We start from the raw sequence: 15739 nt of genomic DNA, 5'->3' as shown, positions 1-15739 counted from the left end.
TAAGGAAAAATACCTTCTTTTCCCAAGTGTTTGCTGTAGTGTTCTCTCATCTGGCAATTTACTCAGCATCTGTGGAGCTGTTATGGTGTCTGTACACCTTAATACTGAGTAGTATAGTTTGATAAAGACCCAAAGACCATTGTACGGGTGAGGTGTTGCTTCCTGCTTTGGCATTTGTCAAAGTCGTGCGGCAACTCCCCCAGCGCCCTTAGATCATCTGCAAGATCGTCAGCTGGACTCTTCTCTTAATGGATTGTTTTAGTGCCTGTTCCACTGCATCTACCAGCAGTATGGGGGGTTAGGGGTTAGGGTTTTTTTCTCACATTGACAACCAAGCAAGACCAGAACCAGTCATCGGGACACCGGGACAATCCTACCAAATCAGTGGCTTGGTAAACCGTTAACAAAAAATCCATAAACTTTTTACTCTCATTAGTTTGTAGAACTCTTTAGTTGTACGTAGTGAACGTTCTGCGACAGTCCTGCAGTTCTCAGCTGATAGAAACAGCTCGGCACAGTCGTCTCTGTGTGTGATCCAGGGAGCTCATGACAGTGTGGCTGAACTACAAGGGCTGACATCAGACCTCCAAAAGTCACACTCTGCATTCACTTAGTTTGTCAGAGAACTGGCTCAAGTCAGTTTGTGTGTGTGTGTGTGTGTGTGTGTGTGTGAGAGAGAGAGAGAGAGAGATTAATTGCGTGTGGACTGTGAATAGAGCCAATTAAAAAGTCAGCTACCTTGTTTAACAGCATCTACAGCATTCCTATTTTGATCCTGTTAATAATTGATCATTAATCATGGGGCTTTCATTAGCAAGCCATAGAGGGAGAGAAACACTGTGCATGTGTGTGTGTACGTGTGTGTGTCAGTAGCAAGGTTGAACCTACTCTCTTTATCCCTAAGAGCACATATGACACACAAGGCTGACTTCACCTAGCTAACTTGGCTCTTATTAGCGTTCATCCATACTGTTGTTTCTCTCTGTGTTTGCTGACAAATCTGGTGTTAACAGTGTACTGGAGGTTTTACAGCTCATTAAAATATAGTGAGGGCCTGGCTGTCTCTGCAGGGCTGTCTGCTGGGACTCTGGTTTTCAGTTTGTGTCTGTATAATGAAGAGCAAAGATCTGAAAGGGAAAACTTGCCAGAAATTCATTTGGAAGCCAATTTTTTTCATAAAAAGTAGCTCATCAGAGCCCAAGTTAAACTAATATACAACTTTGCTACACTGATAGGACCATCTCGATAAACTGCCATTCTTTGCTTGGACCAGATTTAATAATAAAATAAATAATGGAAATTTAATGACATGTTTGCTTGGTCATGAGTCAAACTACTTCACAGTCCAATGCGCTTTGACTTCAGTGGGCGCTCACTGTCAGCTTGACCTACTGCATGCCGTCTTGACCTATCAGAAAAGTAAGCCAGTAATGTGGCATTGTTTCGGCAAAAAAAAAAAAATGGGGGGACGCTGGCAAGCTAAGCCGCCCTCCGCGGACAATCATGCCACAAAAAGCATCTGAGAAATGGTGTGTGGGAATGTTTTGGATTCTACACTGTAGACAGCAAAGTAAGGAACAATGGTTAAGGCTGTTTGTCATCTTTGTACCATGCAACTGCCGAACTCTTCAACAACGACAAATCGACAGCGCAGGAGGCTACACAGAAAAGTGGAGTGTTAAACCTGGACACAATGCATGGGGATGGGGATTCAAACTTGCGAGTCATCCGTTAAAACTAGATTTTTGGATAAAGTCACAGCCCTAGTGGCTACATTACACTTTTCCGTTGGAATATGGACTCTGATTGAAATTAAAATATTAACTCTAGTGCTGATTTGGTCTCACACCATTTTAGGGATGCAGGTAACTGTTGTCATTTAATCTGCTGTTTGTTTTCTTTGTTAATCTGTTCTGAAACATAGCAATTTGCTTGTGGTGATCAATAAAGTTTTTTTTTTTCTGAATCTGATAATCCCCAGGATACAAGATTAAACCAATTTCACTGCTCATTCCTATTCACTCTTCCAACCTGTTTAGCAATTACTGTTAATAAGTCAGTCCAATTAACAATGTTCTCTGTGGTGCCAACAGAGTGGTTGGCTTTCAAATTCACAGCACGCATCGATTACATACACACACACACACACACACACACACACACACACACACACACACACAAACTAAACGTTGCACATCAAATGTTCTTTTCTTCAACACATGTAGTGCGTTTGACAGTGGGAGTAAATCCTTTTGTATTATTTAAGAGTTGGCCGTTTCGGTTGCACCCACACATGCAGATGCACCATCTTGTCCTCATAGTTAAAATGCATGACAGAAAGATCCCAGTGAATAACTGTGTGTCACCAGCTTGCTGCCACTTGCATCAGTGTGGACGAGCATCCAGCGCTTTGATGTTTGAGACACTGTGGATGTAGAACGCCTCATACTGACAAACAACCTTCTCATTCAGTCTTTTAAGCTATTTCAGTGCAATGGTGGAATCCCATAATAAGAATGATAACTACTATAGAAACAGTTCATTATATAATGGAAATACATCAAATGGCTTTTGCAGAAAAATGTTGATCATAAATGTCATCAAACATGGAAAGAGACTTCATGGAAAACTCAACATCACTCAAATCTTATTGAACAAATCTTAAGAAACATGGGAGCATCTGAAGAGGTTTCAACTACCTTTCTATGCGTCTGTGGGCATATATTTTAGAGACCCACAGGGAATATGTCCACGTCAATATTCAAAACACATGCATTTCCCTCCCACTGCACAAATGAAATAATGAGAAGACTATTATTTTGAAAAATATCCACAACTTACTTACAGATGTAACAATTGGTCTAAATGTGGCAGGAGTTTCTTCAGCACTGGATCTCCTTACTCCTACAATTTGAATATGAATTATCAGTCCATTAAAGCTTGTTAGCTAGTAGATATATCAGCAGAAAAGCTCTTAAATAACCAATTTTTTCAACTTTGAAAGCAGTGATATCAATCAGTCTGACCACGAGCAGTCGTGAAACAATAGTCACAATTGAATTTTCTTTCCTTCACAAATAAGTTATTGTTCTTATTCCAAACCCATTAAAAGACCATACACTTGTTGACAACCTGAGGCTATAGGCTAGGATGGTGGGATTTCTACTGGTGCTGCCGATGGCCAGTCTGACTATGAAAATCTTTGCTAGTGAGAGGAAGAGAGAGGGAAAAACAGCTGCACACAGCACAACAGTGAAGCAAAGGTGCAAAAGATAAAAATCTATATCGACACCACGCAGCATATTTTCTCTACTTGCTATAGCTCCCCTTATATGTTTGATTTTTGTTCCATCTTACTCAGACTCATATCCTGGTTTTAAATACTATGGTTGACTTGCCTTGCTGTTTGTAAATCTATTGTTCAGTAAAGCATGAAAAATAACATGAATAATAATTCCTTCCTTCAGGATACAACAGGAGACAGGAAGATTGCACGGGAAGCAATTAACAGAAATCTCTCTCTCATAACTGTCGAGTTCACTTAATAATGTGCGTGAGACAGACTGTGTACTAACGTTGACATGTTTATTTGGATCCTCACTTCCTTCTCTGACCCCGCACCCCACATTCACTGCCTCATCCTATTGGTCCACATCCTACCAACATAGGAGCTTCCTATTGGCTAAACCTACATGTCAATCAACTGTTGTGAGTAACATTGAACAATACCACAATAACCTCGGCCAAGGAGTTTATGTTTTCACCCCAGTCCATTTGTTTGTTAGCAGGATTACCTGAAAACAACTGAAACGATTTCCTTTTGTGATGGGGTGGGGCAAAACCCAAGGAACAATCCGATAACTTTTGGTATGGATCTGGATCAGGGGGTAGATCCAGGATTTTTTTCTTTAACATTGTGAGATAGGACGTTTTTTAACATTCTCTGTAACAGCCCCTGGCTGGCAAAGCAAGACGCAGAGTTCCAAACTGATGCTTCATGGCTCTTTATTCACACATTTCACCATGGCACCGTAAAACTAGGAAGATAACACAAGTACAAGATAATCATTTAATAAAAGACAAATACAACTATTAAAATATCTAAACATCGGTTAAACAAAGAAAATACCACGTGAGAGAAATTTGACGGGTTAATATGAAGTAACGCTGAAGCGCATTCAAATGAACCCCACTCACCCGCTGTGTGCCGTCAACGTAAATAAAGATCGGCTAACGGTGTGACTAAGCGACTCCCATTCCGCGCTACCTGTAGCAAAGGGAATTAAAACTGCTTCGTACCTCATTCCGCTCGCCGAGGGGTGTTAAAACGAGGATTAATGCTGTCCCGCTGTTACCATCATCAAGACGCCGATGCACAGCAGGTGTTTTATCAGGCTCAGACCGGAAGTCTCTAATTATCCAGGAGCGAGGGATTTTGTGTGTTATAATATCGGTCCGCTCCGTGAAAGCTACAGGCATTTACGCGAGGTGAGTCGCTACATTAACAGGACAACAAATTACTAATTTAAATAACAAGATACATACTTGAACATAAATAACTAAATAAACCCAACACAAATAGTAAATCAAACAATCTGCGTAACCTACCAGGTTAGCAGTCAGTTACATTCTCATTGATCTTTCAGAGAATAATTCATGGATCTTGTAAAAAATCTGGTCTGTTTAGGGGACGGATATTAATGTGTGCTCAAGTTGTTGCAGATCCAAATAAAAGTCTGGATCTAGTGAATTTGAATGTGGTTTCATAAAGACTCGGTGGGCCTCGGTGGAGGTGTATACTTTACTGAGTCTTGTTTGACTTGTGCAAATGTCACATAAAACTATAAAATGAATGATGAGATTTCGCTACAGTGTGGATTTAATGCAGGAATTACGGAGAAGTAAAAGTCCATATAATATGCCTCATTTGTCCCATGACTGTTTTATGAAAATATAAATTTATAACAATACTATACTTGTACATTCATTCATTGATGTATATGCTCAGTGCTGTTTGAAATATCTCTCATTTACCAAAAATGTGTGTCCTACAAGGGAGGTTTCATTGGTTTAAGATGGTTCTACTCGTTTTTTTTTCCCAATTGGAAAGCACAATTTAAATAAAATGCATTATTATTATCATCATAATGAACCAAAAAACATTGCTGCACTTCTTATAAGGAAGAGAATAAAGAATAATCACAATAAACAACCCTCACCGAGGGATTTTTGGGGTATTTGTCTTTACTCTTCACCAGTCGATGATTTAAAACATTTGCTTGCATCAACAAACTGATGATAAAGAACTTTGTTAAAAGGTAAATAAAATGTCTGTTATAATACTCAGAAATGCTTTTTCCACATCAATGATTTCACTTGTACAAAGTGGTGATTATGTCACATCGGGACAATAATGATTTCTGTGGTGCAAAACAGTTTCTTCAGGCCAAGGTGACCAGAGTGGAAAATAGAGAATGAAAATGTTTGACCATGACCGGGAGCAAAAGATTTAACAAGCAAAAAGTACAAGCAGTTCCCATCCCGTTCCTTTCATTGTGAACCTGCAGGCTACACGGTGAAGATCTGAGAATCCTCTGAGACAGGGAGGCTCAGAAATGACACCTGCACAAGACTTCTCTCTTTCTCTCTGCTTTATTGAGCTGTGGATTGTCCGGGTCAGACATGTTCACAACAGGAGGAAAATGTCTGGAATATTAAGGTGAGGGGTGGCACCTGAGTAGAGCATTCAGGAGGCAAGCAGTGGGATTTCAATTCCACTGTGGAAATCACATATTTTGTTTAAAACTCATTGACATTTCAGTGTCAGAAAATGTTTGGTATTTGTGAGCATGTACACTTTTAGTATGAATCCTACATACTGTTTTATAAATGAGACCCAAGGTATGTTGTTGCTCCAAGTTGACACCTTCATCTCTAGCGTGTTCTACATGTATTTCATTCACACATCGACTTTCCTGTGGTGAATTTTCCCGCCGTATTCTCACATGGGCGCACTTGGACATTTTCTGAACATTGTACCAGGGGACAGGCAAGAAAAGTTGTAGAAAATAGCCAGATCCAGTGACTTCGACAATTGCGTTCTCACGTACCGCAGTTCCGGAAATGTCAGGGTAGATATTTGGCCGTCTGTCACCTCTTCTCTCTCCAGCTCAGTAATGTCATAATATTCTTGTGTATCTGCAAATCTGCCAATTTTGGTTAAACAAAACTCCCAAGGATTTAACCTCTCAGCTTCCACTCAATTGGATTTTCATTCTCTTTTTACATTTCCTTTCATTAGAGCATATTCAGGGAACATCTGAGCGCTGTGTGCTCATGATGTTCCTGGGAGCAGAGGACACGGCGGCTCAATGCAGAGGCTAATATGAGTTTAAGATTGATATTCGGTGAATTCAATTTGAAGTGTTGCATTTTTAAGTAAAACTAAATCTCATAATGCAGCTGGTCTATTAATCACAGGTAATTTCAGGTAACCTGAATCAATTTTGCTCTCATTTTGTTCTCACTTGGTTCGATCCCAGAACACAAAATACAAAGCTTTGGACTGGCTTCACAGGCTTTCAGCACTAAACACAACCTGACATCCAGGATTATATATTGATCCTCAGAACCTGGTGAGAATTGTTTATTTCACCACACAGTGAATGGGCTTCCAAGGCTCTGGCCTGACGTTACACTGTCTTCTGTTCAACACCGGACATTTATGATAATCTATGGCTGGAAAATCCAATTCATATTTTGCTAAAATATTGGATTTTAATATTTTTCACCAACCAAGCCCTGTGATGCCTAAAGAAGAGGAAACAGCTGGAATTACATGATAGGTACTCACTGGGTTTCTCTCCCTCTCTCACCTACACACACACACACAGTCACACAGGTGCACATTAATGGACAGTTGAGATTTGTTGGAGAGGAATGAGGGCGGCTAGATTGGATTTCCAGGAGAATCTCATTTCAGTCAACTCTAATCTGAGAGGGAGTGTGTGCGAGTGAGAGAGAGAGAGAGACAGAAGGACACAGTGAGAGAGGGAAGAAAGTATGTCCTGTCTATAATCGAGGTTACCGCAGTGATGTGTGGAGGTGTGTGATGGGAAACGGGGTCCAGAGGATGAAACTTTCCACTTTAAAGAACTTTAATTCTGCCACTTGACCGTGTGTGTGTGTGTGTGTGTGTGTGTGTGTGTGTGTGTGTGTGTGTGTGTGTGTGTGTGTGTGAGAGACAAGTCATTTGGTCTTGTGAGAACAGCGTTGAGACTTGGTATAATCCCCTGTCACACACATTGTGCCTGGAGAAAAACGACAAACAGTTCCAAGATCCAGATGAACTGTAGTCAGGATCAATATACAAACTAAAGGTCCTTTGTTTGCATCACTGTTTGCTTTTTCACCAAATCTGAAGAACCAGAATGATGGTCCAAATCAAGCAGAGGAAGGATTGAAAGGTCAGTGCTTGTTCAAAATTCAGGTCAATTTATCAGACAACAAACACAAACCCATTTGTTATATTCTTTATTATTTTGCCTGCTTTTTACACAATTATGTCGAGAGATTCATTTAAAAAAGGAAATCGTGCTTGTTTGTCCATGCAGAACAACATCAGAACACAGAGCAGAGAAATATGCAAAACTAAAAGAGATGCAAATGCTACTTTTATTGCCAAAGGTGGGCCTTGATTTCAGCTGATTGGAGAAGTAAAGGAAGAATAGCTTAGAGGTCAAGAGGGAGAAGGAGAACTTCATCTCTCTCATCTGTGGAGCTGTTGGATGAAAAGCGAATTTAAAAGAGTTCAGGCGAGGGAAGAGACAGAGAGAGAGCAGCGAGAGTGGTTGAGTGATAGAATGCTATAAAAGTCCCATTAAGCTCTCAGCCTTGATTGCTCTACAATTAAATGTCCATTTTCCTTGCCTACATGGACAAGATTCAGTTCAGCAGCTGGTTTACTTTGTGTGTGTGTGTGTGTGTGTGTGTGTGTGTGTGTGTGTGTGTAAAAGCCAGACATCCACTGTTGAGTCTGAGTGGTATTGCTCGACACACACTTACACATCAGGGTGCCGGGTTCCAGTGGCCTGCCCAATTGATTTCAGGTCAAAATCATTTAATTAAATAAAGTCTCAAACAGTTCCAGAGTTCATATCCGAGACACTGCAATCATCGCGTTTCCCCAGGAAGCCGACATGGCCGCGAGCTGTTAGACAATCTTTCTGTGTCACAGGACGGAAAACAAACGACACGTAAAGCTTTCATTTAGCATTTCATCAACCAGAAGCACTGTCCTGGATTCTAAATGGAAGATATCAAGAGGAGGCTGTTTATATAACCGTCCAATCCCTAGTACCAGTGTTTTCACACCTGAAAAATACTCAGCTATAGACGGTGACAGAGAGAGAGAGAGAGAGAGAGAGAGAGAGAGAGAGAGAGAGAGAGAGAGAGATCTTTCCTTCTGTGGTTCTGAATCTATTCCCGAGATTCCCAAAATCAATTATTGCACTCGGTTCATAATGTTATATTGATGATGTATGTGGCAAGAAAATTAACGAAATTTGTTTTATTTCCACAAAAAACAAGTGTGACACTGGCAGACTACCATGGCAACCCTCCTGAACAACTAAAATAGATATTACACACTTAGATGTGTTTTTTGAGCTGTAAACTAAATTACATGACTGTTTTTTGATAAACTATGTAAATGCTGGTTTTAATATCACACTTATTGCATTTTTTGGTTGAACATGGCTCATAACCTCACTCAGTGTTTCTAACCATGTTAGAGCTTTCAGGACAATACTCAGGAGAGTTAACTCTTTGGGTTGTCTCTACGTCGTGACAGATATATATATATATATTTGAAAAGGTTAACACCCTCTAATCAAAGGTGGGCAGGAACTCACCACCAGCGACCGTGTAAGTAGGAATCTAGGAAGTCGCTTTTCGTTTTCAAATCTACATTGACACACACTCCTCAGCCACAGTTGCTTCAGCCCAAGTTGTCCCAGCACCAGTGACCTGTGCCGTCGGCTCAAACAGCTCGGGACGACCTTGGTCTTGGCCAGCTCAGACTGACTCGCAATTAGTCGAGCGCATGTATCGACGGGACCTCGATTCCCCGGCTCCATCCCACAATCACTATTGCATAGACTCTGGCTTCAAACGCGAAAGCTGGGAGTGATCGTATCCTGCATATTCTGGCTGCATTTTGGGATGTTGGGAGGAAGTGGAGATGCATTATCCATCGTTATATACAGTCTATGCAGTAGGAATATTGTGGGAATCTCCAGCTCTCCGTCTCTGAGTCAGCGTGAAACTCACCAGGGAGCAGGGGAGAAACACCTGCAGCAGCAATGACAAAAAAAGAATAATTTAGGTGCGTTGTGTTGGGACCCACTCAGGTGAAGAATGTCTCTCCTCCAATAGGACACTTGTATCCCACGGCTTATCACCAGCAGAGTGACTCTGTGACTCAGACTTCATCTTGTCTGACAGCTAACGTTCCCCCTCTCTAATAATCAGGAGCACGCCACGAGTGCCAGAACAGAGCCGAGGATTTCAGCTACAAATGTTTGCATGGCTGCAGGCGTGTTAAATTAGCTCGTTGGCAAAAGCGTGTAAATGACTTGAGCTTGTAATGAAGTTGTTTTTGTGCCAAAAGATGAATGTTTTTGGTCGGTAGCTGTGTAATGAGCAGGATGATGTACAGGCTGCTGTTCAGGGCCGTGAGGTTCACATTGCATCAATTGATTCACCCAGTTAGGATTAATTTTGTGATAATGACCGCCTTGCTCGCTGCACAGTAAATTAGTCTTTTTTCCACTGAATTTTTACTTTGTGTTGGTATAATAATAATTTTCCTTACACAACCTTGATGTGCACATTTATTGTGTTTTTATACCGGCTCATGTTTTACTTAAATCCACATCTACATCCAATCTGCTCTACACTGATTTATATTACATAGATTTTCTTTGTTGTAGTGTTTTTTGTTATACTGTTGTAATAACTCAGTGACCCCACAGGGAACATTAAAATTGCATTTGTTTCTTTGTTATTTCTTAGGCCATCTGTTCACGTAGTTATACAGCAGCAGTTGTAAACCCAAACACTCGAGGAGCTGTTAATGCTGTTTGTGGTTGCTCTGTCGCCGTCATTACTTTTTCATTAGTTGTTTCCGGAGCCAAATAATGATTACTGAGACAACAAATTTGGTGTTTATTCACTAGCATATGCAGCAATGGTTTCAACAGCAGCCTCCCTTTACTCTTTGCTCTTCATGGCACAAGTTGAACATGTTGGAAACTTTTCTGTAAGATTTTGCTCGATGTTGACATGATTACATCTCACAATTTCCTGCAGATTGGTCAGCTGTACATTCATGCTGCCAATTACTTATTCTACAACATCATAAAGGTTACTACTGGATTCACATCTGGTGACTGGAGAGAACACTGAACTCACCATCTTGTTCATAAAACCAGTGTGGAACTTTTACTTTGTATCAGTGCATGGGTGTCAGAGAAAATGAAGTTCAGCTTTTTTTAAAGTACAATTCTGGAACATACTTCTCTTGAAATTGAACATACAAACATAAATTAAAAAAAAAAAAAATCCCTTTTTCAAACTAAAGGCATTTACGCAAACTTCATTTTGTAATAGAATAATTAAATAAATAAAAGCATAATCATAAGACTTAAGAGGTCTAAGTATTTGTGCGCCTCCAATTGCATAGAAAAACTATGATGAGAGATCCCTACTGTTCTGATGAGAGCACTTAACATAATGACTAATATATCACAGATTTGGTAAACTGTGGCAATAAATAGATGAACATCAGCAACAATACTCGATCTATCCAATAGATGGAGGGTTAAGAAAACATCCCGTACACCATCACACCCCCAGCAGCAGTCTGGACTACTGACACAAGGCAGGTTGGGCTACTTTTTCAGTCAACTGTTGTGAGCAGCAGTGACATAATCTCTGCTGTTGTAGACCATCCACCTCAAGGTTTACCGTTCAACATGTTGTTTTAACCCAGTTAACAGAGATTACAGCGTGGTTATCTGAGTTACTGTAGCTCGCTACTTCAGCTATTACCAATCTGACCCCTCCTCCTCGGCCAATTATCTGCCCAAAAAATCCAGAAATTGAGGGGTTTAAAAATTAATCTTAATGCTACCGATTTGAGTCGGTGCCTCCACGATTTCGATTCGACATCAGCTCCGACAGAAACCTGCAATAGCGAGAGAGAGGAAGGGAGCAAGAGAACGAGCTGACCGGGAAGCGTCACCAACCGAATGTCACGTAATTGTAAAGCTGCGACTAAAAACAACAGTACTGCAAAATGTATACACCTTCTTAGCCATGACTTCTTGCTCTTTTTTTTTTTGCTGTAAAACAGAATGCACGATGTCGGTCCTCCTCCATGTTTGTTTTCCCTCCTGAAGTCTTGTTTAATCACGTGAGTTTCCACACTCCAGTACAGAAGGAGACGGTAATGCACCCAGAAGTCATTTGCCAAACGCAATAGAAGACGGAAGAAGATCTTCTATTAGATTTCATTTTAAGTCTCTGGAATCACTACTTTGTTTCCCGATTCATTTCCTACAAACGGCAAGTGTGTGGTCTGATGTTCTTGCCAAATCGTCCAGTGTGTGCGTTCTGAAGATTATAAGATTTAAAATCGGTTTTCAAGAGCTGAAAATTCTAGTGTGCAGCAGCCATTTTGGCTTCATTGTGAGTCGTGTGTGAAAATCCCAGGAGATTGACAGTTTCAGAAACACTCAAACCAGCCCGGATCTGTATGATTTTGTGCTCTGCTGCACATTATTAATTTGATAATGCATGAATAAGCAGATATGCAGGTGTTCCTAATCAAGTGCAAAACAAAATTATTATTTTCTAGAAAGATAAATTAGAAAAATTCCATAAAGGAGCAGTGAACTGTCTTTATTCCCAGAAAACTGCAGCTGCTCTTCATGCAGTCTGAAGTAGTGGCTCCTGTTCACTTAAAAACTTTGTGAACAGGGTTGGTGAATGTGAGCTTTCTTTTTCCTGCTCACGTAATGACAGCAGACAGCAGCACTAATGGGACAGTTACTGCAGTTACATTATAGCAAACTCTCTAAGAGCTTCTTAAATGTTGGGGAGAGCCAGTTGAACTTCAATAATGCTCCCTCGATCACTGTGTGTGTGTGTGTGTGTGTGTGTGTCTCACATTGAAACCGTCTCAGTGTGTTAATTTCCTGAATAACTCAGACACTCTGTATTGACACTGACTGCTTCTGTTACGACACATTTCCTACCAAACGATGCGTTTAATTTGTCCCAGGCATTAAAAGTTTATTCAGAAAGTAAGAAAACATGAACATCTTTGAGTATTTCTTACCTCGTATTCTCTTTTAGCGGCGTAAGCAGTGTGGCTACAGGGATGGCAGTATTGGTCTAGCGTTGCGAATAGAGACAAAAGGTTGTGAAAATTAGGGCTGCCACAGTTAGCAGTTTTACCCGCGTTAGGAACGTACTGATTACACAACTTGACCACCGGCCACAATGCCACATTAAACTTATTTGATAAATGTTTGTGTATCAGAGGGAGCGCCCAGGTCATTAGTTATCAATGCATGCGAAAAATGAAAGTGTCTGCTCCACACAGTAGAGTTGAGCGCCACTCGGGCCGCAAACTTCTGTCCGACCTGACCGAGAAGTGACTGAGCCCAGGCCAACCTGTTTTGACACGGGTAACGCCGTGCTTGCCCTCTGTGTAGTTTTTACTGAGATACTTTATGTCATAAATAAAGCGGAAATTTTAGGGTTCATCAACTCACCAATGGTCAGTGTTCGAGAGAGAGAGAGAGATTATTATCATATCATGATTATTGTCACCAAAGTTATCAGGGTTATCAGTAATACTTAGCCATGATCTATCCTGAATTCTGAGTCTTGAAATAAACACATTGTTGTGAAAATAATCACTTAACTAGTTTGCTCCACCTTTTTCCAAGACTTTAGAAATGAAGGAGAAGTTTGATATGGGCTCATAGTTGGCAAAAACATTTGAGTCATGAATAGGTCTTTTGAGCAGAAGTTTAATTACTGCAACCGTAAAACCCTGCGGTATACCTCGCCTATTAATAAAGGATGAATATGAATCAGGTGCTGTTTGGTTTGAAGGTTTCTGTTCTGAACAATTTATCTTTGTCCTTCGTAGAAAATATCCGTGTTCTGTGTCTCTCCACCATGTTTTTACTACACATTACAAATTCACATTGCTTGCTGTGCCTGTGTATTGGCAGACTTGCTAACTTTGGTTGATGCCACCAAGGTTAACAACTGCAGTTTTAATGGTAATTAAAAAGTGAAAGACAGTTCAGTCAGGGATTTTACCCTGTTTACCCTGATACCAGTTATCGTTTCATCTCTATTTACAATTGTCTCACAGATTTAGTGCTTGACAGTGGAAACATTTCTCTCCCTTTTGTGACCATTAGATGGGTTTAGTGCAAAATGTTTTTAGGGGTATGTGAATAAAATTAAATATATTTGTACAGCGCCAAATCATAATATACATTATCTGAAGGCCCTTTACATAGTAAGGTTGAGACCTTAAAGCAAGTATTAGTCTACAAAGTTCAGCCTCTACTTTTTTTCCCATCACAATGGTTAATAGGACAACAATTGCATTGACATGGTCACTCTACTGAACCTATATTGTCACATCACCCCCTCATCATCAGACACCAAAGTGTGATCACTCAATGAGCTGGTGAAATAGCTAAATTTTGCTAGCAACTTACACAAGGTATTAAGCTTATGTCATTATTTTACAATACAAGTCCAAAATACCACAAAAACTGAAGTTTCAACTGAAACAGTCAACGCTGAGGCGGAAATGGAGGAGAATGAGATGGAAAGGAAGAGACTAATGTTCACTGAAGACCCCAGCAGTGATACCAGTTCATCCTCAACCACTACTAGAAAATAAGTTGTCTAGTAGTGTGGCAGAGAACTATCGCATGGCTCATTTTTGAAGACAACGAAATGTACTGCAGGTACTGCAAAGGGCAAAAGCAAGCAAGGAAGTCGACCTTTGTATCAGTCAACCCTGACCTTAAACAAGAACACGGTAAATCATGGAGGCATGCACAGCACAGATACTTCGCAGGAGAAAACAAAGGCCAGGGAACCTTCCAGGTGGCTGTGAGGAGGCAGTTGCTGCTCTTCTAAGAAGAGAAGACACAAGAGTAGAAAATTGCAGACGCAAAGGAGGAAGGCCTTTCAGTAAAGCAGCACTTTATCTGGTCTCTTTGATCATTAGTTACACTGATGTCTCAAACGCAGAATGTTGTGGCCTTTTAAGAACAGAATGTCAGTAAAACTTCTGATCCTGGAACATTCACATCCCTTGGTTAGAAGGTTGCTTCCCTTTTCAGCATAACAACTTGCAATTTAGAGAACTCATGTGTCAAGGCCGGCATGGTGATACAGTGGTTACCACTATCGCCCCCCCGTTTGAATCCCAGTTCCCGGTTACATAATGGATGGATGTAGTGTAATTTCCTTATTGATAATTATAGATTTGATGTTTTCTTTCATGCCACCAAAGCTGCATCTGTTGCAGTTTACGCTGAAGATGATGGAAGGTGGATGAGAAAATGTGTGTCTTTCAGCGCCTCTGTCAACATGAGCACCCATGGGAGTGTGACTGCCCAACAGCAGAGTGAGTCAGGGAGCCATGTAATTCCAATCCACTGTACGCCACACAAGTTTGTAATCGAAATGTAAGGCATCACAGTGTGTGTGTGTGTGTGTGTGTGTGTGTGTTCATATAATTTTTGTTTGTGAAAAAAAAAACACATCATTTGATCCATTGTCTTTGTGCCCCTATCGGCTCTTCTGTTCTTTTCTATTTTTTAACTTCGAAGCAGAAGAAGTTTGTTTGAAATCCTGAAGTAACCATTCAACTTTGCAGACAGTCATGGTCCCCAGAGGATGACTCCTCTTCTTTTTGCTGATTTACAGCAAGTGAGAGAAACATAAACAGCTGTTTAATTCTGTCATGTGTTTCTGTGTAATACTTGACGTTCATAATAGCAGTTAAGGTGAAATCCCACTACTATGATCATCCTGTTCTTCAAATGCTCATCTGTTAAAACTAGTGGAAATCTCAGTGAAGAAAAACTTTTCCTGCCTTGGAGTTTCCTGTAACAATGTATCTATGGTCACATTAAAGGAGAACACTGTTATGATCACAGTAATCATATGTTGTTGTTATATGATTTGAATCTCCTCTTTCCCCTCACATCTCTACCTCATCCTCTCTCTATCGTTCAGTCTAAAGGAGACTGTGCAGTGCATCAAATATTCATAGCATACACACATCGCACAATCACCAACACACTGGGAAACACACACATATATACACACAGGAGTTTGCATGCAGGCTTTAACAAAAGAACTGCAAACACTCACCCTCAGATTCACTTGCGCACACACACGCGCATGTGTGCAGACACAACACATCTCTTTCACTAACAGCCATTAAAGTTTAAACTACAGGATGTCAAGTGGATTCATTTTATTGAGCTGTTTGTAGCACCTGTATTTTTACACCCCTTAAATATTTATGTTCATACTCCCGGATACAACCAACATCATCATAAGCCCACTGTAAGGTTTGGGTAGTCATCAGGAGTGTTAAATTGGTTAATATTCATTAAACAGG

The sequence above is a fragment of the Hippoglossus hippoglossus genome, chromosome 22, assembly GCF_009819705.1.
Source record: "Hippoglossus hippoglossus isolate fHipHip1 chromosome 22, fHipHip1.pri, whole genome shotgun sequence".
Lineage (NCBI taxonomy): Eukaryota > Metazoa > Chordata > Actinopteri > Pleuronectiformes > Pleuronectidae > Hippoglossus > Hippoglossus hippoglossus.
This window is presented reverse-complemented; position numbering follows the sequence as displayed.